Here is a 24,885-nt window from a genome sequence, read left to right on the forward strand (position 1 = left end):
CCTCATAATCCCCAAAAGTGTATGCAGCATCCAGTGAACTCTTAACTTTTTTGCAGAGTGGCCAAATGACCGATTGCCCTCAGTTCTTGAATATGGTCACATCAGGCATCCATTCCTACCACTCATGTAAACACAGGGCCAGTTCCTGTACTCAGGCAATGGCAGAAACATGGAAACAGTAGTACACAGAGAACCATGACGGGGATGAAAGCATTACAGGATACACAGCTTAAAGCAGGCAAATTACAGAAAGTGATGCACTGAGGATCACAGTGGAGACTGAAGTTCTAGCAGCTGGCACAGAGGTTGAATGCACAGCCCTTCTCATAGAAAAGGCACAAAAAATCATACATGGTATCCCCTTAGAAGAGCTAAAGAAAGAGAAATATAACAAGGAAATTGTAATATGACAACTGTAATCTTAGACATAATGGCAGCAACTTTCTTAATGCCCTACAAGCATTTATGACAGTACTGGACTCTACTTGGGAAACAAGGGTCTTTGGTTCTCACAAGGGGAGGGAAATCAATTTTTAGACATGGATGTACAGATATATTTCTACACAAGTAATGAAATTATCGTGATCAAATTAACTACAGAGTCAATAAGACATTTGGGTCAGGCAGATGTTGATAAAATAAGATAGAACCCTCAGGAAAGTTTTGTAAAATGTATGTTGTGCTAAAACATGGCTGCCACAGAATCAACAAGCTTGCATGTAAAACCAACACAATTCAGAAAGGAAGAAAAAAAATGTTATCAACAGTGGGGTCACTGAAGGTGATGGGAGTAACATGTAGTCATTAGAAATGAAAACAGAAGGAAAGAAAACACAGAAGGAGAAGGGAGGATTATACTATTTATTTTATTTTATTTTACATTTGTTGACCGGGCTAGTCTAACTGGATATATGTCCATTTTCAGTAGAGGCCTGGGGAGAAAAGCTCCAAGCATTAGTAGCGACAAAGATTACAACATATAGTAATAGTCAAAACAAATTACAGGACATTGTTACATTGAGGTTGACATAAGTTATTTAGAGTACTTAGTAGGTTAACACACAGATCAAATAATGTGAGCAAAAATTTGAGAGAGAGCAATCAAAAAAGCAAAGACAATATTGAATTGTAAAAAAAAAAATTTTTTACAGGTATGTGACATAGAACAGTGGAGTATAGAAGTGTAAGGAGAGCAAAAAGAGGAAGGAGACAACAGTCAGGGTATATCAGTCTGGGTTAGAGCAGGGACAAAGCCAGTGATTTTTAAGATATTCTTTGAGATGCTTTTTAAAGAGATGAGAGGAAGCAAGAGATGAAAGTTCACTAGGAAGCTGGTTCCAGCTTTTTCCTACTGTGTTGGCGAAAAGTGAGTCCCCAGGTTTGTTTTTAGATTTAATAGTGGAGACTAGAATTTTGTTAGCTGAGCGTAGAGTTGCAAGATTTTTGTAGGGGGTAATCAGCTTAGTAAGGGTTTGGGTATTATTTGGGTGATAAAGGATCTTTTGGGTGATAACAAGTTGTTGACAAAGTAGTAGGTTCTGCTGTTCTAACCATCCCAGTTGTTTGAGGTTATGACAGTGGTGAGTTCTGAAAGGGGTGCCAGTGGCAAATCTGGTTATGCTATTGTAACTAGTAGAAGGTTTGGCGAGGTTGTTTCTAGATAGGTTGGTATATATTGCAGAAGCATAGAAAAGGGTAGAGATTAGGTGAGTCTGGGCAATAGTGATTCTGGCTGAAGGGGTAAGGAAGGGTTTGATTCTGTAAAGGGTGCCTAGTTTTTTGTTGACAGACTTTATAGTAGCATTAATATGGTCAGCATAGCTAAGGTTGTTATCAATTGTTACTCCCAGTAGACGGGTTGTAGTGTCAGGGGATATGTTAGTTCCATTGCTAGAGGTGACTGTGAAGTGTGGATGAGGTGACCTATGAGTAGGAGCAAATAGCAGTAATTTTGTTTTTTTGGGGTTTAAAAGGAGACAGTGTTGTATAAACCAATTTTCAACACTGTTAAATACTGTTTGAGTGAGGGACTGGAGAGAGGTTATGGACTTGGCTTAACAAATTAAAGTCGCGTCATCTGCATATTGTATGCAGGTGGCTTGAGGAATTTTGGTATGTAGCTCATTAATAAACAATGAAAAGAGAAGGGGTCCTAACATAGAGCCTTGTGGTACTCCAATGTTCACAGGGAGGGAAGAAGAAAGAGTATTGTCCCAAAGTACTGCTTGTTGTCTGTTTTCAAGGTAGGATTTAAACCAATGTAGTGCTTGTGTATCGAGTGATTGGGCTTTTAGTATGTCAATAAGCAAGTTATGGTTCACCATATCGAAGGCTTTTGAGAGGTCAATAAACAGTGCAGAGGAGAAAGTATTATTATTACAATTTTTGTTTATGGAGTCAGAAAATGATAGCAGGGCAGTTGTTGTGCTATGAAATGGTCTAAAACCATGCTGTCAGTCTGCAAGTAAATTGTTATGGAGAAGGTGGGCAAGTAGTTGTTTATGTATGCACTTTTCCATTATTTTAGCTATTGGAGAGAGTAAGGCGATAGGCCGAAAGTTAGAGAGCTCGGTAGATGATCCACCTTTGTGTAGATGGATGATGTGAGATACTTTCCATATGGAAGGGATTTTGCTTTCTAAAATTGTTCTGTTTATAAGGATGGAGATGGGATAGGCGATTTCTTTAGCTGCAATTTGCAGGAATTCTGCTGGAAGACAGTCAGCAGAAGGGGAGCATGGTTTACGTTTTTGAAGGAGGTTGCAAATGAGGGATGTGGGTACAGGTTGAATATGAAAGGTTGGAGTTACAGTATTATTGGTATGTAATGGTGTTGTGGTGATGGGTGGTAAAGTATTAGCTAGGGTTAGAATGGCTTCTGTAAAATAGTTATTAAAGGCATCAGGTATCAGGTTAGAGTTACTAGGGTTAAATCCTGAAGGGGTAGGAGATTTAGAGTGGCCTGGTTTAAGAAGTTTGTTAATGCCTGTCCAGAATTTTTGTGGCTTTAGTTGGTGGGTTTGTTGACGGTTAAGGCAGTAATCTTTTTTGTCTCTGAGAATGTCTTTCTTGGTAGCATTTCTTAATTGTTTAAAGTAAAGGTGATCAGATGGACTTTTGGAGGCTCTCCATTTGGCCCAAATCTTATTTCTGAGGAGGATCTTTTGCCTAGTATGTTTTGTAAGCCAGGGGGCAATTTTGGTTCTTATTCGGGATGATCGAATGGGTGCGTGGTAATCTAGGATTTGAAGGAATCTAGTATTAAAGAAGGTCACTGCTTCATCAAGTTGAAGATGAGACATAGGTGACCAGTCACATGCTTTTAGTTCATTTTGGAAACTGTCTGGATTAAAGAATTTTTTGGAGCGGGAGGATTTAAAATTATTAGTGTTAGGGCTATGAATTTTTTGTTTAATGATATAGGTTAGCATATGGTCACTGATATCATCGGGAAGGGTTCCTGGTTTATAAGCATCAAGATAGCTGTTGAGAAGAATCCAGTCTAGGGTAGTTTCCTTGTTGCTTGGCTTATGGATTCTAGTAGGGGTGGTTATTATCTGTGAGAAATTGTGTAGATTTATGTGACTGGTAGGATTGGGAGAACTACAGGTTGCCCAGTCTATATTAAAGTCTCTTAATACAATGGTTTCCTGAGGTAGGTGGGTAGACAGGTGACTAAGTATGTTTTCAAGTGTATTAATGTTATTTCCAGGAGGGAGATATGTGCAAATTAGATAGATAGATTTGGAGTTATTGATTTTTAGCTTGGCAGTAAGGGTTTCTGCATTGGTATCTGTGGGTAGTGGCAAAATGAAGGGTGACACTTGGAGTTCAGACTTATACAAAATGGCTACTCCTCCACCCTTTTTAATTTTGCGGTCATATCTTAGGATATTATATCCAGGAGGGGTAATCTCTTGGTCCAGAGTAGAGGGTTTTAGCCATGTTTCTGTAATACAGAGAATGTCAAATGAGTGCACCTGTAATAGTGCATGTAGGTGGGTAATTTTATTGTTTATGCTGCGGATGTTAAGGTGAGCTATAAGGAGGGAGTTAGCTGGTCTTTTAGGGGTAGTAGAAATAGGAAATGTTTGATTGTGGGGGTTATTGTGAGTATTAGTATTGGGGCCAGGGTTAGGATGAATATCACCATCTAATAAGGGTGCCGTAGGGGATATTGTACAAACTTAAGGATTATGTAGTAATTGATTGGAGTTTTTTTGACAGGGAAGTAAGTAACATGGATAGATCTATGGTACTTAGGAAGTATGTAGATAAAGGTGGCAGTTATGTTACTATGTTTAAGTGAGTTTATGTGAGAAAGAGGTAGAGTTTGTTGGTAGTGGTGGTGTTTCTCAGGAAGAGAAGAAAGTTCAAAAAAGGTTAGTGTGTAAGGAATAGTTAGAGCAGCAAGAGTTGTAGTTAAGAGTAGTAGGTTTGTGAGTAAAGATTTGTTTGTTGGGTCCATTAGGATGTGTAAATGAGGAGCTAGAATATGTAGGGGGAGGGATAGAGGTAGGTAAGTATAAAGGTGGGAGAAGGAGAAAAGTGTTATATGAGATGCAATAGTTTGAGGACAGGTAGATAAACTGAATAAAAGGTGGTTATAAGAGTGAGGTTGCAAACTATAGCAGTACAGGAAAAGGTATGGAAAGGTTAGGGAGTGGTACTAAAGGTAAAATGGCTTAATTAGGTATTTGTTGAGGTAGGGGGTGTGGTTAAGTGGAAGTAGTTTGTGATAGGGTAATAGTGGGAGGGGTGTGGCAATGGAGGTGTAAAGCTAGGACCACTGGGGGTGGGTGAGAATTGGGGGTAGGGTAGGGGAGCGGAGTGAGCCATGAGAGCTGAGCAGGTGAGCAGCTATGTGAAAGATTTTCCAGAGACAATCAGGGAGGAGGAGATTTCCAAGGCAGGGAAAGTGGTCACAGGTAAGTAGAGTGTGGTGAAGCAGTGCAGGTATAAGATAGGATATTGGAAAGAGAACAATAAATGAATTAAAAAGACAGCTAGGAGGAGGAAAATAGATACTAGTGGGCAGGGAGTATATTACAGTGTCTGTAATGGAGATAGCAGTTTAAGGTGGCTCAGAAAGAGGAGTCAGGGAGGGGGACAAGTAGATGGTACACGGGCAGAGAGGAGTCCGGCTGCTGTGTACTAGTGTACATAATTCACTTCTATCCCAATTAATACACACATGCAATTTCTTCCCCATTTATGTGCTGCTTATGTACTAGTGTACATAATTCACTTCTATCCCAATTAATACACACATGCAATTTCTTCCCCATTTATGCTAGAAAAATACTCTGTTTTGTAAAGTAAAACATTCTACATTGTGATGTTCTGAGAAAATGATTCTGCTTTATCCCTTGAATACTCCATCTTCTCTGGCTGTAGTTCTTCTTCTTGAAGCAGTGTTTACTAAAGCAAAATTCACATTTTACTGAAAATACAAATGACTGAAAGCACTATTTACATTCTTTTATTCTCTGTCACAGTCCACGTAATTCAAGCTTGACATGTACATTATATCTACCTGTCCCGTTAATGTAAACAAACCTTTTTTATTTACATAGCATCATTTCATACACACCTATCTGTATTTTAAATGACTGTAATTGTATTGCAACTTATTGTGTGCTACCTGGCCTGCATCATGGCAGAAAAGACATTTCAGACCAGCCCACCCATCCATTTAACAAAAAGAAAAAATAACATTAAACAAATGAAAGTATGATCTAGCAGACATGAAACTGTAGATGTTACACGCATGAAAGGCATAACCCACACAGTGAGGGTGGCAGGTGTCTCAGCAACAAACAAACATGAAAGTGATTTGCAGTGTCACTCAGGGCTCAGTGCTGGGACTTCTCCTTTTAGTATTTACTTCTCAGATTTCCAAGCACAGAGCCAAGACCTTTGAATTTAAGTCTGTAGATGACTGCAAACTGGGGGTTGTTGTTAAAATCACCTATGACACCCAAACTTTCCAGAATGAACTCTTTCTGGTAAACAAGTGGACTACTAAAAGTGGGACCAAACTAAATGCTAAAAAGTTCAGTATTATCACTTTTGGTAGACAACCCCTCCCCTCATCACAATGAATAGACAACACACCACTACAAAATGAAAACTTAGTTAGGGACCTAAACACTTGGATTGATAACTCCCTTTCTTTTGACCATCATGTGACAATGGTTGTCAGGAAATCAGTGTATTTTATCCAGCTAATTACCAAGGAAATACCATCAAAGTCTAATGATGTAATTGATCCCTTATACTCAGCATTGATCAGGCCAAATATCAAATACAAAGGCTCCTTTGAGATACATCTCACTAAACATATCAAGCAATTACAAAGACCCAAAAGATCTTAACAAAAAAAAAAAACATCACAGGTCTAAAGTCACAGAGCTAAAAAGAAGAGGTTGGAAGCTACATCCCTTTATTCAATATATTATTGACTTTTGAGAGGGGAGTTTAATCTCATTTACCATGCCATTAAAGACCCAACTGCTCTGGACCTCCTGTTTCCCCAACAATCCAACTAGTATAAGGGGCCTAAATATTCACCAACTGATAAATACACATATTCTGTCTTCAATACTTTGTGAATTCTAGGATGAATTCCATTATCCTAGATGCTTTTGCTGGACGGTTTATGTAGGCTGCCCTACTCTTACCTTGTGAAGATCATGGACAGGTATTCGTTTTGCAGTCCACAAATGAGAGCAGCTTACATAAACCATCCAGCAGAAGCATCTAGAATAAGGGGTACAAAATGCAGTCCTTTCAAAGATTAAAGGGACATGAAGAAACTAAACTACACTGCACAAGGCAATCAGACTTGGCAGGATTTATCCTAAAATTCTTAAAGAACTGAAGACAGAACTCACAACAATACCATTACCGAAACTTTTTAACACACTATGAGGATGGCAAGGCTCCCGATGACAAAAAGAGGTCAAATGCAATTCCCCTTCATAACAATGGGAGTGAAACAGAAGTTGTAAAATACATACTGGACAACCCAACCTCAGCTATAGGCAAAATTACTGAATCACTGCTGGAGGAAAAAATTTCAGAATATAAAGGAAACAAGTAGGGTACAGCATCCAAGAATGCATGGATTCATAAACGAAGATCAGACTAACCAAACCTAAGATGTCTAACTGGCTAATCATGGCATTACAACATGGAGTGTTGAGTATGCCCTACTTATGCCTTAACTTTTATAAATGGACTATTTCACCGTGGACCACTTTTAGTCACTTAAGCGAGTCAAAATATAGTTACAGGGCAATACATGCAAGCTTACTATTTGGATACAAATAAAATGCAGAGTTTCAACTACACCTACTCTGCCTGTAGCCCCTTTGCAGGAACAGTGTTAAGTACTGCAGCTGCTTCTTCACTGATTTTAAACTGCATCTCTGCAGCCCATGGCCCAGCTGTGGGAATATAGAGTTAGGTAAAGCAAGTGCTTCTTATTTGATTTTAAACTGCACCTATGCAGCCCATGGCTCAGCTGTAGCAGGACAGGCTATCCTGCACTGTGGTGTGGTAGTCACGGCCCTTAGGGTTAGGGTGCGGGTCATGGTAAGGGGATAGCCCTACTAGCTATCCCCTTACCATGACCCTCACTCTAACCCTAAGGTCCGTAACTACCGCACCACAGGGGTGGACACAGCATGTTTTCCTGCTGTCCTCCAATGTGGTGCGATCCGTTCGTAGAAGCTGAGTTCGCGAAAGTGCACTTTCGAATAAGTGCACTTTCGTGTAACTGAGCAACCGGTCTACTGCTCTTTTTTGAATACGTGGTATTCGATGAAAAGCAGTAGACCCCATATATAAATATATATATATATATAACATCTGTTACATTCTTTTGTCATAGCACTGTACAACTGTGTGTGTGTTTTATATGTCTACTGCACCTTTTTTAACAATGTGAATACTAAAACTCTGGAAGGCTACATTCGGATAATTGACATTTCAGATAACTGACGTTCGGACAATCGACTCTCTACTGTATTTGTGGTTTAACAAAATTACTATCTAACCTCTGCAGATCATCCTTGGACTCTAACATTCAACCTGTATATGCAATGTGATCATAGTCTACTAACTCAAAAGTTTGCCTAGCTTCACCCCTCTTTAACAGCTCATTTCCTGTTATCATCTGCAACCAAACTCATAGTCCTTCATTCTTTTTTCCAAATGCTCATTACGTAGTAATAAGAAAGACACATGGGAAAATGTACAATGTTACCTACTGGTGTTAGTCTATTTTTTTCCAAGGTCTAAAGTGCTTTAACATAAAGACTTGTTTAATGCTTTTATAAACACAATGCTCTCTCTCTATTCCTTTCCTAGATCTGCTCAAATGTAACGTGATCCTGTAGTTACCCTGTCAGATACTATATTATCAGGTGCTTTCATATGGGCATATTTTAAGTATCTTCCTCAAATACATTGCTCTAAGATGTGCTGCCTTATATTGTGCTTCCAAATCCAGAAATCCCAAGCCAACCTGTTCCTTTGTCGATGTTAGTTTTTCCACTACATTGTTTTGTTTTTTGTTATCCCCAAAAACCTCATTATGAGCCCAAAGAAACTCTGTAATTTCATTTTTGATATTCTTCCATATCTGATCTTTATGTAACCCTGACCTACATAAAGAATGATCAGGAACAAAATATTTTAAATTGCTTGTACATGAAAAAAAAAGTTTCCATAATCTTACCCTATAATATTTCATCTATTTCCCCTTACATTCCTTGACTGCTTGCTTGCTCAACATTCTACTTCAGTCAAATTCCTCAGTATCTCCTCTGTCACGACCCCATAAAAAAGGGGAAGAAACCTTTTACCAGGCTGTAAATTGGGAATGGTTCATTAATAAAGCCTTTGTTTTTGCTTCACAAGGCTAGGATTTAATGATGTTACCAATTTTGACGGTGATCAGTAAAGGCCACAAAAGTACCTCACAAAGTTATTTTTCACCCAATGAAACAGGCCAGAGGAGCAACCAATCTTAACAATGCACTTCATAGTGGGATATGGGCCACAAACTTAAAAGATCCTGATAAGGTAAAAAATATCCAGTCAACCGACCATTGTAGACCACATCAGAGAGTAATCAGAGGATTGTCATGAATACCCTACCTTGTCTGGGCCTATGATGCTGGTTAAACAGGGTTACACACTTGCTTAAAAGACTTATGATCCACCTGGTCAGCAGGAAGTTAGTCTATGATTTTGCTAACATGAGAGGAGACCATGGGGCTGGCGACCTTGGGAAGAGGTACAAGAGGGGTTCAATTCCACAGAGCTGGATCTTATTATAAGTCTGACTAAGAGGCACTGCAAAAAGAAAGCATTTGGATTTAAGTAACCAAAGTAGGAATCCATCCATTTCAAGCTTCATCTGTGAAGGTTTTCAAGAATCCAGCCGATCAAGTTTTAGTTACACATTTTAAATGAAATGTGGGATTCAAGACCTTTTATAGCAGTAACGTTTATAAAAGAGTTTACAGTATATTTGAGAAAATTAAGAGAAAAGGGAGCGGACTGAATGAAGAAAATTCTTAATTCCTCAGTAATTTTACTGGAGTAAGTAAAAGTAATGTTTGCATCTGCAAAAATTAACAAGGTACAATTTTGTACCTTCTGTTTTGTTTTTGACTGTGTGTAGTCAGCGTACCTGCAATGATGAAATTAACATCAATTTAACTGAATGTTAAGTGTTAATATATTTTATATTCACAGGTAATTACAAGGCATGCTGTCCAAGAAACCCTTGAGTCTAGCCAGCGTACTGTTTGGCTAAGTGACATGATCAGGCTCAGAGTCACACAGTAGGCAAATGAAGGTCAAGGAATCAAACCTGAATCCTCTGCACAAACAACTGAAAACCATTAATCAACATTCAACCCACTCCAAATGCATTATATCTCATGAACAGATAATGAAACAAACACACACACACACACACACACACACACACACACACACACACACACATACTACAAACCACTAAATCCAAACACTCAAAAAGGATGGGGGGCAAGACAAAAAAAATTAAGAAAAACTAATAAACTAATAACACATCTCACTTAAACCCCTCCAAACACTTTCAAACCTACACACTGCTCTTTGTAGGGAGTCCCCCTACAAAAAACACACACATTAACTCCACAATCACAGATGTGAAGGGCATATACCCTTACACAGCATTATTGTAACCACAACAAATCCCCTTCCAGCACCACAAACATACACTCTCATTCTCGTGACCCACCCCTACTACCACACATAAGTAGTCAGCATCACTTAATTACCTTACACCATAACCTACTACATGCAATGATTGCATACCTCCTACACTTGATCATATGCACCTTGATTAAATCATGAAATAATCAGCTGTCAACTTGACCACCCAAATGGACAAACAGAATCCATAATCCAGACACATACAGTCCCCCCCCCCCCCCACCCCCACACACCATTATCTAGCTAGTCAACTTGTATTTTGTAAAGTCTGTCAGTGGACAGGCTATGGTAGCTAAGCTTGGTATGAACTTTCTTCAATAACCCGATTCCCCTAAAATGTCGACAGTTCTTGACAGCTGCTATTTTGTCTGTTTAGGACTTTAATAAATATCTTGCATACGATTTCTATCACTCAACTCTTACTTCTGGCAACATAAACAGCAAGTCCTGCCTTTATAAAAGTAATGTATAAAAGTGTGCGCATCAGTGTGCACCAGTATGCTAAATGTGGGAATTTTATATATTACTAGTTTACTTCATCCACTGTTTTCTGCATTTTTCTGTGGGGTTTCTACCGGTTTTCACTATGTAAACATTTTTTTGAGCTGTAAACATGAAAACTGTCATGACAGTTTTTTTTTTTGTCACCTGCAAAGCACTGATATTTTTTATAAGTTTACAACTCAGTTTTTATGCACACTAATACATATGGATGGATGTTTATTAGATATTATTACACAGATATATATTTATATTTATATTGCTCCAATTAGATATTTATCATCAGATAGCTGTGTGTATTTTTTCTTGTATCTATCTAGTTAGCTCTTTTTACTTATCTACCTATGTATATGATTTTAGTTCTTGTCACAGACCTGATGAAGGCGTTATTGCACTTGCTAGCTGAAAGCGATTTTAGTTAAAAGTCAGTCTTTTTATATGTTTGTTATGCTTTCCTTAATACCTGATTTTGGAATGTGGGCTGCAAATACGATATGTAGTGTTTTCCTCAACTAGGATTTAGTTTGATATAATCAGTAGTAGTGTGGGGGTTGGTACTTGCTGTTCTAAAAAGGTTTACTTGGAACAGGTTGGTTTAAAATTAAAAAATACATGTATTTTCCACACCTACTTCTAAGTGTATAAAAGCTGATATGTTTAACATTGTTAAGTATTTCTGATTTTTTTGTTACTGAGGATCACTTATCTGTGATGAATAAAGGCTTGTGGCTTTGGAACATGGGTCTATATTATATGAACGAACGATCATAATGTCGAGTACAACATACTTTACATAGTATGATCGTTCATGTCATTGAAACCTTAAAACCCTGAAAAATACAAAATCAAAAGATTTTGCTCATCCCACACCTTCCCTATACTAACATACAACGCACACACATACAACCAATGCATACAAACCTCTACACACTCACATCATTCAAACATTTAAACACCTACACAAACACACCTACTTTCAAAACAAAGTGTGGGGGGGCTTCACCCTCCCCCACACCCACCCTAACTAAATATACCAACTCCGAGATCGCTGTACATTGGGGAAAGGGCAGTTTCTCGGTAATTGCAAAGCGACTTCTTACACAAGTGATTACCGGGAAATTGCCCTTTCCCCAATGTACAGCGATCTCGGAGTTGTTATATTAAAGAAAGCAGCCTTTTACCTAGCCATTCCGGACAGTGTAGCGTGTTTACGTCACATGCTACACTTACTAGGAAGGCCGTCCAAAACATTTTGGAACTCCAAATTTCAACATTTGAAGTCTCTGATTGCATGAATGTTCGATCAAAGTGTGTCGAGTATGTTGTACTCGACATTTTGATCGTTCATGTAATATAGACCCTTGGAACACTACCTGGGTTTCATTATTTTTGGAAATTATTCTGACTGAGCTCATCAACGAAGTTTTAAGACTACTAGTTTTTCTGTTTTTCACTGTGTCTGCATATATCCTGAAAAGCCACAATACCGAAGACCGGAAGATTGAGACGAGAAAGATGAAACTCAAAATCAAGAATCGCATAAGTATTCCCATGGCAAGTAAATACTTACCCAAAAACAACAGTAAATCACAGTGCACCAGCTAAAACCCACCTAGTTGGGGGGCTGCACCCTACACACCCACCTAACTATATATCAACTCCAGGATCGCACTTGCCCTGGGGATACTTACGAGATTCGTGACTTTGGATTTCATCCTTCTCATCTCAGGCTTCCAGTCTTCGGTATTATGGCTTTTCAGGACATAGAAGTAGACCTATATATACATATTGGATATAGATATATAAATATATATTAAACACACACACAAACTTCCTGCCATAATAAAGTGTACAAAAGTATGCAAAAGTGTAATTTCTTATAATTGGCGTTATTAGGGAAGAGAGTCTAACTCATTACCTGTGAATTGCAATAGTAAGAATCAGGTTGTACCCTCCAGATCTGTATATGTCTGTGTTTGCTCTCGAGCACTGACAGAGGAGTGTAGCATTTTTTTCTTTTCTTCATAGTTGTATGATCATGGAGTTAGTATATATATATATATATATATATATATATATATATATATATATATATATATATATATATATATATAGATATATAGATATACACACACACATGCATACTAAGTAAGGTGGTGTGGGGAGTCTTGCCCCCCCCCCCCCCCGGAAAAAAAAGGATTTTTTATGATTTTTTTTTTTTCTGCAGAAAATTTTCCGAGTCATGGGTTTTCAATGAAATGGGTTCAACCATTTGAGTTTCAGTGAAACGAAGCTTCAATGTTATGACATAGACCCACAGATATACGAGACACTCGCGCATGCACCCACACACACACACAGTTCATAGGTTGGTACTAGGCTATCAGCCCTAGGGCCTATACAATCATACCCATAACAATTCCCTGGCTATTTCTTCCCACACTATTTACTTCTCTGGACCCCTGTCTAGCAGGGCGACTGACGTGATCCCCGGGGTGAATTTCTTTTCTCCCATCCAATCATCAAGGTTCCTTTTGAAGAGGGCCAAAGGGGCGCTCTGCTTGACATGTATGGGCAGTCTATTCCAGAGTCTGGGGAGTCTCTGGTTCAGGAACCTATCCCTCCAGCATGTTTTGTTTATTGTGATGACAAGGTTTAGATCCCTAAAGCGTGCGACTCTGAGGGATTGGGATTTCTTTAAGTGTAGCATGTCCAACAGCTCTGGGTTTGATATGGCCGTGTATGTTAAGCAGAGATCACCTCAGAGTATACAATATGTGACAGAGTATAGCTGGAGTTTTTTAAGGCGGTCAGCATAGGGCATCTGCTTTAGACCGGTGATTCTTTTTAGTGAGGTATTGCATTTTTAAAGCGTGAATGTTCATTAACACGAGCATTATCACAGACTTGTTTTTCAGCATTTATTTGCTTTCTGTGAAAGTTCATGAGTGAACTTCCAGATGACTGAATAAAAAAAAGAAAAGCATTTTTTTTTTAGATCGAATCTAAAACAATCGAATCGCTAAACAAGTTTTAAAAGCAAAATTTTTGCCATGGGCGCCTTCACACCCCTCTGCTAATTATTACACCAATTCAGATATCTCATAACAGTGGGAAAAGGACAAAAATTTTGCTTTTAAAACTTGTTTAGTGATTCGATTGTTTTAGATTCGATCTAAAAAAAATGCTTTTCTTTTTTTTATTCACTCATCTGGAAGTTCACTCATTGATGAGACACTCACATGTACACACAACCAGAATACACAAATAAATACAGTGTGTACGTGTGAATGAATGTGCACATATTACACAATAGGGATGCATGACAAATGATCAAAGTATCTGTTTAAAGACTGTACAGTTTCTGCACTTTCAAGCAAATATTCAATTGATTGTTCAGTGCTAGTACTTTTTTTATGGGAGATCGCACTATAGCAAGCCTGGAAAATTTGCCCTTTCCACACAATTATGCAGTCTCAGAGTCTGTATGTACAAGTAGTAGGGAGTGCAAAATAAATTAATAAAAACTACTTGTTTTCAGGTATTTTGTTGTAAACACTGTAATCTTTTGATGTAGTATATTTCAATCCCCCCCCTTTTTTTTACTCACTTTTATTCAAACTGTTTTCTGTGGGTCAAACACACGTGGAACACAGATATGTACATGCATTTGTACATTTTTCTTGTAATGCCTTACAACATTTGATTTTATCATGCTTCTTTTCTTATAATTATTCAGATATGCTTGTTGGATTTATGATCTGAACGTTATTCTAACATCATTAGTTCCTAGTATTTTTTTGCTAGAATTCTTTAAATGCCTGTGATTGTCACTTCCTTTACATTATGGTATATTAATAGTCTCTTTGAATGTATATTTGTTTCATTTACAGCATTTCAGTGCCAAAATCCAGTTTGCATTTGCATTCTAGTAAATACATTAGTAAGCTGGCATGCATGTATACATATAAGGCTTTGCTTTACGGTGTGGTCACAGGAATCTTCAAATATATAAACTAGGATACTACCTCTAAATTCAGAGTGAAAACTCTGAAGACAGGTTAGGATAACCTCCAAATTCTGAATATGCTGCTCTAAATTTATATTGGACAGAAAATTCTGAAGACTGTTTCTGCTCCTTCAAATATACATAAATAACCAAAACTTCTAATCCTTCTACTCCTCTTACGTTTTAACTAAGGGAATAATCTGGTTTCAGATTAGAATGGGCAGTTACATACTATTTACTTCAAGAGTAAAGACTTTCCTTAGAATCGCACATCGGTGAAATAACAGATTCATCGTGATCAACACTGGGAACATTCTTTTCTGGTCATCTTAGTACCCAACCCAACAGACACAGAGGCACACACAACACATACAGGTGTACAGGTCAGTGTACTTTCAGTTTACCATCTTTGTCTGGGCCTCGTTATACAAGAAGGTTCAGGTGTGTAACACTTCTAGGGGACTGCAGAAATGGTCAGTATACTTTTTACATGGATCACAAGCACTTGGATATGGAAGGGATGGAGCTCAGTTACTTACACGCCCCCACCCAGATTCCCATCTACTCATCAAACTAGTAAAAACTCATTATAAAAATCAGACTCTTTTTCCATTAATTTGGCAAACCAGAGTTTGACAAATGTCTAAAACTTGTGCAATCCCACCTGCTTTGAACATTTATATTGAACAGTTGTCAGTCTACACCCCTAAAATAATTTAAATTTTACAAAATCCTTCAAGTTTTTAATGAGCAACATTTTACAAAATCTTTAAATAATTAAAGTTTTAAGAGAACCAGCTTATAAAAGACCTAGATTCCAACAAGGTTTTCCTTTCTGAAATAAATAAACTACTCTTCCCTGACCTCTAGACTTTTATGATACAGAATATAAACCATTGAAAAATAGGCAATGTGGATCAACTGGCAAAAAGGGGCGACACCCTGGTTATGATCCCCATGGCCCAAGTTTAAGTAGTTCCTCAGGCAACTGCTAAAGCTGGAATGGGAGTGGTGGTAGAATAATTCCACTTTGTTGGTTTGCATCTCTAGAGGGGGGAACGGTGAGGTACATCTCAGGGCACTTGTTCCCACTGTACAATGCCTGGTGGAGACCAGGGATCCAGTGGGAGTGCAGGACTGAATGATGGGTTACATCAACCTGAGAAGCAATAACACACTTTTACAGACACCTACTGCATGCTGAACCCTAGGGAAATTATGGGCATGCACAGAGGGGTTAGGAAAAAAATGGACTCAGAAAGGTAACAGCTAGACTTGCTCTTCCTCCTGGAGGAATGAAAGAGCTGTATGGAGCAGCAGGTAAGCATGATGGTTCACATCATCAGGGAGGAAAAAAAGTAATGTGCTATCAGCCAAGTGCAGTACCACATCTGTATACTGTTATAACTTTCCTGATTTATGATCAAGCCAGTTAAGTATTAATACCTGCATACGATAACTTAACAGTCTCTTACTTTACTCCTGCTTTCCACTGCTGATAACGCATCTCATAATTTAAACATTCTTATGATACGGTGGCTTCTTCCTTTTGTGCCCTAGCTAAAACAGCTCTCTTTGCAGCAGGTTCAACTTTCTATACAAGTTACCTAATCTCTGTCTAATTCAGAGATTCTTTTTAATCAGCCTCATATCTTAATTTCTCTCAGGTCTTCTCAACATAAATTTCCCTGGATTTCCCTTATAGTTTTGATTGTACTGTTCTTATTAAGACAGCATTTCACCTAAATGAAGTATTTTTTAATCAAAAGTTATAGTATTTTTGTACTATTGCTCTTTTTTACATGTACAAATATACCTGGCCCCATTTCCTTTTCTTCTAAAGAAATGTCATATTACTGTCAGGATATTTCATACCTGTTTCAGATGGACACCTCTGACTACTCAGATAATTAATTAGGTATAATAATTTATCCCACTTTACTTCTTCATTTCTTAAAATTGCCATGTAGATAACATATCTGAGAAACTTCTATGATCTCTACTGCTTTGAACTTTGAAAAAAATTAGTTCTGTGCTCAAGGGGAAAGACTGCAAAGGAAATTTCAAATGGTATACCTCTTTTTTATCTGCCAAGGGAAACTTTGTTTTCTAAACTTGCTCATATCTGCAGACAAAGCTTTTAGAAATACATTATTTAACAAAGTTTCCATCACAATAAAACTACACTCATTCACTCTCTAGGTTCTAAATAGCAGCCTGATTACATTTTCCAGTCTGGTGGCAAGGATTATGTCGGCCAAGTTGCACAAAATAAAAGTTACACAGTGGCTGTCACCTTTGATTCGAACGGCTCTGGCTGTATTTTTAATTTTTTTCATCAACGTTTAGTACGCTATTTTGTAGATACAACAGAAGTTACATTCCAGACAGTAGCCTCCTTAAATTTATCTGCCTAAAGTAAAGTATTACTTCAGACAAGTTCTGCATTTGCCTGTTACACAGTGCATCCAATTCCTGTTTGCCTCCATCTTTAGCTTAATAATGATGGTTGAGGGAAGTAGTTCATTTGTGGATAAAAAGGGAACAAATATGTTTCAAAAAACGATGGTGTAGCGGTTAGCATTGCTGCCTCACAGCAAGAGGTTCTCCGGTTCGATTTTCGGCTGGGGTGCCTTCTGTGCGGAGTCTGCATGTCCTCCCTGTGGTCGCGTGGGTTTCCTCTGGGTGCTCCGGTTTCCTCCCACATCCCAAAGACATGCAGTAGGTGGATTGGACACTAAATTTGCCCTAGGTGTGAGTGCGTGTGTGTGCCTTCTGTGGAAGGTTGGGCGCCGGGCTGGCAACTCGACACTGTAAAACTCCACTGCCAATCATGAGCGGACAGATGACCCGCTGTGGCGACCCCTAACCGGGAAAAAGACGAAAGAAGAAGATATACCTCCAACCAAGCTTGTGGAGAATGCTTCAAAAATCTATGGGTCTCGGGCTCATACTGAAAATGCACGTCAACATGAAAGAAATGCTGGTAATCTATCTAGCTTTTATGGGAAAATTGAATCAAGGTATTCAAGCCAGCATAAACAGCAATGCAGTACTCAAATACAACAAGACTCATTCTTACCACCAGTGACCATGAACAGCTACAAAACAAGCTATTTTGCTGGTGTAATTTGGGTGATGCACATCTCTTCACAAATGTAGTCACTTGCAGGTTCTCTCAGCAAGGTAACTTTGCTGTTACATGAATAGGAGCTCAGCAGTTTATCATTTGTCCAGAGCACACAAATGTGGGGACAAAATAGCAGACCTTTCAGCACTCTACCAGACTGACAATATGTTACATTCTCCATTATCACCAGAAACCCTTGGCCACAGGGGCTGTTAGTTGAGAATCACAATCTGATTTAAGAATTGTGAATGACACTGGATGTAAACAATGTTTTACTGAAAACAAAAACGACAAAGCAAATCTCTAACAATTTTTGCTTCAGACAGACTTTGTTTACTCTGCTGCAGAAAAACACATGATCAAGTGTTACCACTAGTACATCAGAATGTGCAAAACGGTAAAGATGTTTTCAATCAATTTCTTTAACTTAGAGGATTTACAACTGTTGCCCTGTTTTAACAGTTTCCTGAAGATGTAGCATTTACCTTAGAAAAGTATCAGAGATTCTTTACTAGAATACTTTACTTAAAAAATTCATAAAGGTTTTCTGTTTGGCCCAGTGGGAACAGACATACTACAAGAGATGGAGAGCACCATTAGGGACCCACTGGTATTCATATTTATTTAAAAAAAAATAGATGCATTTTGGTCAGTAAAGGAGAATAAACATAGAAAACTTACTTGAATCGTCAACACACTCCAACATTTAAAACATGGTATTCATACACACCAGCAATTTTGGCATCTCTTACCTCAAAAAAAAAAAAAAAAAACAGCTATAACTCTTAGTCTGTTCTTTAACTGCTTATGTTATATCATGCACCATTTTTATTAATAATTTCTTCTCCTTGGGGCATTTACTTCTGAAATGAGATCAATTTCTCTCTTACTCCTTGTAATTATGTGAGGCATTGCCAGCAAAGCCAGGAGAAATAGGGCAGTGGATGTGTAGCATATGACAGCAAAGCTAGCTGGAGTTTTGTAAAGAATTGTATGTTATTTGTATATCAAATTGATTTGTACAGATGCTTGTGTTGAAAAATGTATTTGTAAAGCTGTTTATGTTAAAAATGTAGCCAGTGTGTCCAGCTGGACAGAAAAGAAATGCACCTGTATGTCAGACTGTATTATAATTGCTGAAATTAATACTGTAACAGAGGAGGAAGAGAATAGGTTAATCTCAGACAATCTAACTTTGAAAATGTGTTTGAAATTAAACTACCTGGTAGACCATAAAGACTGTATATTACAGTTCTGATTGCAGCCAGAGAATAAATGTCTGTAAAAATAAGGACTACAAATCCTGCTGTATTGTCCTTAGCAGTGAACTAATTCCTACCCTGGAAGGGTGGAAGTGTTGGGGGGAGTATGGGAACCAGAAGTCAGATGACCAGATGTATGTAATGTCATTCTGTAATCCAGCAATGAAATAATGTTTTAATACTATACGAGACAGAGGTCTCAGAACAGTCTGTTTTTAAAACCTGACACAAAAGGATCAATCACCCACTTCATCTTGCCTTGCTTTAGTATGTAACCAGGGAACAGTAATTCTTTAGATTTAGATCATTCAGGAAAATATAGTTATGCACTGCTTTTCTGCATCTGTAGGTTTCTATTCATCTGTGTTACTTTAATATTACCTGTGATTGAAACTCTGGTGTTCATTGCAAATACATATTTTGTATTTTCATGTTTTTTTAAATTATTATTATTATTATTATTATTATTAAATATATTTAAACAACTCATTGTGGCTGGCCCTTTAGAGAATATTTTAACCTTTGAGAATGCTTATATTTATTTGGTGACACTGTGGCTGCTCCTGATAGCCTTGCTGCTTGGTCAACATTACCATTTTATTAATATTAATTTTACTCATATAATTGGAAACCCTTGTAAGAGCCTTACAGTAGCTGGTTTTGGAGTGCTGTGGTGGCAGTAACTACCTTATAGTCTGGGCAGAGAAACATAGCGAGTAAACCTGTGACAGCCTTTCTCAGGAGTGTGTGTGTGTCTGTGTGTGTCGGCTACTTGGAGCAGGAACATACACCACTGATTTCACAGAGAAGTGGTGGAGAACTTGGCTGAGGATTCAACTCTATAGTTGTGGCAGTTGGAAGTCTTACTGGGGGGGCCTGGAGAGAGATACCGGGAAAGCCAGAACCCAGACTGAGTGTGCTCCCTGTGTGCTCTTAAGGGGAAATTGTGCTTGGTGCAGACAGCTGCATTTGGAAATAATGTGAGTACCTATCTTTGTTGCAAGTGAATGTCCCTCACCGGTGAGGATTCAGGCTCCTTGATTACTGGCCCAGAGGAGGGCTATCATACTCCTTAAATACTATACTAATTGGATGCATCTTATTACAAATGATACTTTTAAAATCATCCTTTGTTCTATCCCTATTAACAATCCTGTTAAAGATGATCACATGTTCCTAAATATGTTCAGTTCCTCGTTCCTTTCTCTTGAACTCCTCTTCTTGGTGATGCTTCCTTTGACCACCTACTGCAGATTTCCTTCCCAGTTTCCATAACTACAACTGCACTTGTTCCTTTTCGCATGTTTACAAAAATCCACCAAAATCTCTGTAGGTTTACCCATGCAACATTATCTGATATACATGCTGGTAGGTGATCATATTCCCAATCCCTGTGATGACGTCATAAACCCTCATCAAATCCTTCTCCTAGTTTCCTTTCATTTCTCCAGTTAGGAGAACTCTTCCTTTGCTCCTTGTCACTGTAACCAACTTTTGCTAAATATCGACAACCACCATGTTATCCAATTTTGCCCTTCCACTACCTACTGCTGCTGAATGGGTATTATGGCAAGCCGTATATTATAAAAAGTTCAGTCTTGTCAATTTCAGATGTTTCTGTTTAATGACATACCCATCCAAAGTGACCAATTATGCATCACAGTGAAAACCAACAAAAACTTTTTGTCACCTTCTCAACATTCAAGTAAAGTATCTTTTTTACCATTGCTGGGGCACCACTGCAAAGGCCAACCAACTTTTCGATTACCATCTGCATACATTTCTTCTTTAATGCTCCTTAAATCAATAGGGGCCACAATCTTTTCACCCATCATTACCAACTTAACACTCTTGCTAACTTCATCACCATCACTCGTATCAAATTTCATTCTTAAATCAACAAATATGTAACTTCAATTCACCTCATTACATGCAGCGAACACAAGAGGCATGTAACTGCTTGAAGCACCAAAAAACGTCTTCTGTTCTCCTTACTTATTAATGCTCTGGAAATTTAATTATCAGAGTGACAAATTATCCTGTGTGTTGATCTGATTATGCTGGTGGTCAACACAATTCTTTGTAGAAGATACATACAGATCTCACCAAGTTATGGAAGTGGCCTGATAAACTCTGTGGTAAGTAGGAGTAAATCATCCTTGATGCTCTCTGAAACATTACAGAGATTAAACAGAGATGCTACTCTCCACTGAGTTAACCCCTTATATGCATCGAATCTTCAGCTACAAAAGTATAAATATTAGGGAATTTGGTTAGACTCTGCATTGTGCTTCAGGATTCGTATAGAAATAACTATATAAATTCCTTACAGGAGGAGGGTACAAAATTACATATTTCTTTATCTCTGAGGCTAGAAGACCGTCAACAGTTATTCATAGCATGCAGGCAGAGACCAGTGATAGTCGTGTGACCGCAAGTTATGCGTGCTTCTTTTGAGACAAAATGGGAAGGGGACTTGCATTTTCTGGTTGCGAGGCATGGCAGTAACTGACTCAGATGACAAAGACTCAGATTGACCATCACAAAAAACACATTTATTTATTTATTTTTATTTTACATTTGTTTACCAGGAAGGTCCGACAGGATACATGTCCATTTTCAGCGGAGGCCCGGGGAGAAAAGCTTCAATTTAGCAGATTACAATTACATTAGGAACAATAGAAACATTTAGAAATAAGTATAATATGCAGTCTTCAGTACGGTTACAAACATAGATAAAACATTGTTGACTTTAGTAAGGTTACAACCATAGATAAAACATTGTTGAGATAATCAGATAAAGCAGCTTAAGTTTCAGACAATAATACATGCAGTTAAGGGCTTAGTCCCTTAAAGAGTTCAGACACTCTTTAGAATCTATGATTGATGTGATTAGGCAAAGTTTCCAAGACCAGCGGCAGGGTTTGAGCAGGAACATTGTCAGTGCAATTGGAAGTGTAGTTTGAGGATTTTTTTGAACTGGGTTGGGGAGGGTTGGAGAGTAAGTTTGGCAGGTAGCAAGTTCCAAGTTTTGCCTACTGAGTTGGTGACTAGAGAGTCCTCAGTCACATGTATGCTCTTAGTTGTTTGCACCAGCAGTTTGTCAGCAGAGCGCAGTGACCTCAGGTTGCTGTATGGTTTAATGATCTTGTTTAGTGCTGGTGTTGTTTTGAGTTGGTATAGAACTTTGTGGGCTATTATAAGTTGGTTGTATCGGAGAAGACTAGGCCATTGAAGCCATCCTAGCTGAGTTAGGTTGATACAATGGTGGGTCCTAGAGGTCGTACCTAAAGCAAATCTGGCAATATGGTTGTTAACAGCTAGCAAGTTTGGTAAGGGTGGCTTTATTCAAGTTAGTGAAAAGGGGAAAGGCATAGAGGAGGGTAGATAGTAAGTGGGATCAAGCAATAATTGTTCTTGCAAATGGAGTGAGGAAAGGTTTGATCCTATAGAGGGAGCCCATTTTTTTTTGTTGAAAGATTTGATGGTTTGATTGACATGGGTATTATATTTTAGGGTATTGTCGACTGTGACCCCTAGGAGTTTTGTGTTTGTATCTGGGGATATAATTGTGCCACTGTTGGAACTTAAAGTAAAAAATGGTGAGGATGATTTACAAATGGGGTTAAAGATTAGCAGCTTAGTTTTGCTGGGGTCTAAGAGAAGCTGACAGTTAGCGAACCATTTTGCTACATCACCGAAAGTATTCTGGGTTAGGGTCATAAGCTCAGTTGAGGAGGAGGCGGTACAGACTAAAGCAGAGTCATCTGCGTACAGAATGCAGGTGGCCTTGGGAGTGATGGTGGGTAGGTCATTGATAAAGACTGAGAAGAGTAGAGGTCCTAGTATGGAGCCTTGGGGGACTCCTAGAGTAATGGGTAGACAAGTGGATATGGTATTCTGCCATAAAACTGCTTGTTGTCTATCAGACAGATAAGATTGGAACCATTTAATTGAGCTGCTGTTTAGTGACAGTTTCTTCAGGGTATGGATAAGTAGTGGGCGACTGACCATATCAAAGGCCTTAGAGAGATCTAGGAAGAGAGCTGAGGTAAGTTTGTTATTGTTACGGTTGATGTTGATAGAGTTAGAGAAGGATAGGAGGGCTAAGGTGGTGCTGTGGTGTGGCCTAAAGCCATGCTGAGAGTTGGCCAGTAGTTTATTCTGAGTGTGATAGTGCATAAATTGGTTATGGATGCATTTTTCCATTATTCTGGCCAGTGGTGATAGTATGGCTATTGGTCTGCAGTTTGAGAGGTCTACTGAGTTCCCTCCCTTATGAAGGGGAATAACGTGGGAAACCTTCCAGCGAGAGGGGATAGCGGCTTCAAACAAAGTTCGGTTTATTATAATAGAAATAGGGTATGCAATGGCATCTACCCCTTTCTGTAGATATTCTGGTGGGAGGAGATCAGCTACTAGGGTAGTGGGCTTTAGCTTGTTAATTAGAGATCTGATGGTAGATGTAGATACAGACTGGAAGTTAAATGGGAGTGGGGTAGTGGTTGAGGAGGAATTCTGAAAGGAGCTGCTGGGGGGTATTTGGATAGCTAGTTACTGGATGGTTTTGGTAAAGAAATTGTTAAAGATGTTTGCAGTTTCCTCTGGAGTTTTTAGGTTACAAGCTAATGGGCTGGGAGTGGTGGTTTGGCCAGGGTGGAGCAGTTTGTTTATGCCTGCCCAAAATTTTTGAGGTCTTTTCTGATGTTTTTGCTGAAGGCGTTGATAGAAGTTTTTTTTTGTCTAACAATGTGGCTTTCTTGGTATCATTCCTTAATTGTCAAAATTTAATATGATCGAGTGGGTCTTTTGAGGTGCGCCATTTGTCCCAGCCTTCGTTTCTTGCTATGATTTTGGTTTTGGTTACTTTAGAGAGCCAGGGAGCAGTCTTAGTTTTGGCTCTGAGGGTGTGGACAGGAGCATGGGAATCTAGATGGTGAGGAATTTAGAATTAAAATAGGCTACAGTATCATCCAGTGGAAGATCTTTTAGGATGGCCCAGTTGCATGCTTTGAGTTCATTTTGAAAGTCAGTGGAGTTAAAAGTTCTTATTGTTTCTGACATATTTATAGTGAACTTAGTGGTGGTTATCTACTTTATGCTTAATGATGTGAGTGAGTAGGTGGTCACTTATGTCATCTGGGAGGGTACCTGTGTTGTACAGGTCTGGGTGATTGTTGATAAGAATCCAATCCAGGATACTATCTTTGTAGTTGGATTTATCTATTCTGGTGGGTGAGGATATGAATTGGGTATAGCCGTGAAGGTTTACGTGGGTGGTGGGAGATTCAGAGGAACAATTGTTCCGGTCAATATTACATCCTTTGTCAATATCATATACTTAGTATATCATATTTCCTCTCTTCTCTCAGCATGCAAGCACTACTAAGGCAAGGTTTAAGATGGCAGCCCTCTCACTCCAATGGATTACATCAGCCCAAGAAGCAAGTAACACCTTTACTGACACCTACTGCATGTTGAATGCTGAACCCTAGGGAAGTTATGGGCATGCAAAGAGGGGTTAGAATAAAAATGGACTCAGAAGACTAACTACATTTATTTTATTGCATATATGATTCACAGTGGATCTATGCTTTTGACTTTATTGCAGACTCTTGTCTGTGGACTGGACATTGTTAAAACCTGTATGAACAGTAACTGCAGTAGAAAAGTGGTGGTCACAGCCAAGCTGCAGGTGTGAAAAG

At 38.6% G+C, this 24,885-nt stretch overlaps 1 protein-coding gene across 1 annotated transcript in view; it reads right to left on the bottom strand.

The window, feature by feature from the left end:
* Positions 1-24,885, bottom strand: part of GLOD4 (glyoxalase domain containing 4) — a 354,560-nt gene that overhangs the window by 169,833 nt on the left and 159,842 nt on the right. The window lies entirely within an intron of this gene.

Source organism: Protopterus annectens, chromosome 13.part0 (assembly GCF_019279795.1).
Source record: "Protopterus annectens isolate FY-2018-M chromosome 13.part0, PAN1.0, whole genome shotgun sequence".
Taxonomy (NCBI): Eukaryota; Metazoa; Chordata; order Ceratodontiformes; family Protopteridae; genus Protopterus; species Protopterus annectens.